This window comes from Pocillopora verrucosa, unplaced genomic scaffold, assembly GCF_036669915.1.
Source record: "Pocillopora verrucosa isolate sample1 unplaced genomic scaffold, ASM3666991v2 scaffold_27, whole genome shotgun sequence".
Taxonomy (NCBI): domain Eukaryota; kingdom Metazoa; phylum Cnidaria; class Anthozoa; order Scleractinia; family Pocilloporidae; genus Pocillopora; species Pocillopora verrucosa.
In genome coordinates, this window is record NW_027078181.1 from 9,308 (window position 1) to 11,440 (window position 2,133).

The following is a 2,133-nucleotide window of genomic DNA, read 5'->3' on the forward strand; positions in this document are numbered from 1 at the left end:
CGATGCCGAAGCATGCCCTGGGTGAGGGGGGTGGTCGAGGGATCCTTCCCACGGTTTATGGTGGATAGTAGCAGGTCGCCCCCACAAGCCCTTGCGAGTCCCGCAGACGGTCCCAGAGGCTGACCCGTTTGGTATCTCCTCACTGTAAGATTTTAAAGCCAGATACACGCACCTACGGAGCTAAAACATTGTATAATAGGTTTTTAGGACACGTTATGTCTCTTGGGACCCCTCCCTCCCCTCCCTAGGGAATAGTGCTTCAAATCGATGCTCCTCAATGTGTTAACTGGGTTGAGGAAAATACATTAGGGTTAGGTAACGACTTCGGGGTTAGGGTAACCATTTCTTAGGGTTAGGGTAACAATTTCTTAGGGTTAGAGTATCGATTTCTTAGGGTTAGAGTAACGAAACTAGGGCTTTAGAATTTCAAATTCGCCTACACTCAGGGATGTGGCCGCTTTACAGCCTGAACCTGGCCGATAACAAGCAGAATTTCGACCCCATTTCCTCGTCTACGACCATACCACAGGGAAAGCACCGGTTCTCGTCCGATCACCGAAGTTAAGCCCTGTCGGGCGGGGTTAGTACTTGGATGGGTGACCGCCTGGGAATACCCCGTGTTGTAGGCTTCAATTTTTTGTCTTGCGAACATCTCTAAACGTTTTATCCCAATAAATAGCTCTCCATACACCACAATTTCACATAGAGAGCCGTAGGTGAGTGAGGAACAAAATCAAAGCAAAAAACGAGGGGGGGAAAACACCTTTTTGTCAAAAATCGGCCAGCTAATGGCGAAAACTCTAGTGCGATCGACTTTTCTTACAGAGCGCGCGCGAGCGAGTGAGCACGCGCGAGATGAACAGTTTATGATGTCAAATTCTACTTCTGTGATATCAAATCATTCCAAATAACGAACGAAAAAATGAATAGGAAAAAAACGCACACTTCTGAGACGCAGTTTTAAGCCATCGTGACGTGGCAAAACACTCGCACACTTCCAAGAGGAGGCGCGCGAAAAACGGCACTGAAAGTCGACAATGGTTGGATTCAGACTGCAAACGAATCGGGAAAAAGGTTCGATACTTTTACTACTCTGCTAGTTTGTTTCCTTCCCTCGTTCATTCGTTCACTCGCTTGCTCGCACAAAGGATACACTAACGATAGCAATAGCATTTCTAAAAGCGGCTCCAGTGACAATAAAACCGCTCAAAAGGTTCAAAGTGTACTCACGGTCCAAGTCGAATGCCCTTCTATGCTCGCTCGCTCGGTCGATCGGCCGTTTGGTTTCCTTTCATTTCCTTTCCCTTCGCGCGCATAGCACAGCACGGCACGGCACGCACAACCTGCAAATACAAACGAACAGGACTTTACACACAATAGAGCAGACAGGCCTTGAACAAAAACAGCCAGCAAAGTTACGCACCGCCCCGAAACTCACCTTGTTTCCTTCCTCCAGTCTCTCCAATGCACTTCTACCCCTCCAAACGTGCCAACACCTTGGCCAGTTGTGCGTCCTTTGCTTTCTTTGCAAGTCTACCGGTCCACTGCAAAAGCAAAAATACCCTCGATAGTCAGTAAGAGGGCCATATAGACATAGTTTGGATGACTTTTGCGGGGACGAGCGCGAACGCAGGTCCCCACTACCAGAAATTATACGCTCGAGTTACCCACATTTGGGGTAATCGCAAGGGTCAACCCAGTCGAAGTGCAATGAAAGGGCCTCGCCTTGAGAGGACTGCCTCCTTGATCACAGTACCTCCCGCGTCAGGTAAGTATGCTTTTTCAGCGTCTGCCCTCGGTGAAAAAATCCACTTACCCCTAGGTCCTTGTGGTAGTGCTTTGCGCACTCAGAAAACGTAGGCCAGCGGCCGTTCCTGCCATTGTCTGTTGTCTGAATTATCATCCCTCTTTCACCTCTTCCCCCTCTAAGGGCGGGCGGGGCTCCTGTAAACATAAAAGAATGCCTATACCGTTGACTTTGTTTTGGATTGAATGTGTCTTCCCCAGAGGGAAGTGGGCCGCACTCGGAGGTAGTGCTATACCGAGGCAACCCGTGGCTGGGACGAGGCAAGCCTCTTTTCCACAGCCCAGTTCCAAAAATCAGTTTAATATATGAGCTGCTCAATGAGCAGC

At 49.1% G+C, this 2,133-nt stretch overlaps 2 non-coding genes and 1 pseudogene across 2 annotated transcripts; 1 reads left to right on the forward strand and 2 right to left on the reverse strand.

Annotated features, from left to right (window-relative positions):
* The first annotated feature begins 510 nt into the window (after window positions 1-510).
* On the forward strand, window positions 511-629 carry LOC136278597 (5S ribosomal RNA). Its single transcript, XR_010716431.1, has one exon. It is a non-coding gene; the product is annotated as a 5S ribosomal RNA (ribosomal RNA).
* Window positions 630-1,612: 983 nt separating this feature from the next.
* On the reverse strand, window positions 1,613-1,776 carry LOC136278584 (U1 spliceosomal RNA). The gene has a single exon (XR_010716419.1). It is a non-coding gene; the product is annotated as a U1 spliceosomal RNA (small nuclear RNA).
* Window positions 1,777-2,008: 232 nt separating this feature from the next.
* On the reverse strand, window positions 2,009-2,133 carry LOC136278600 (U2 spliceosomal RNA; annotated as a pseudogene).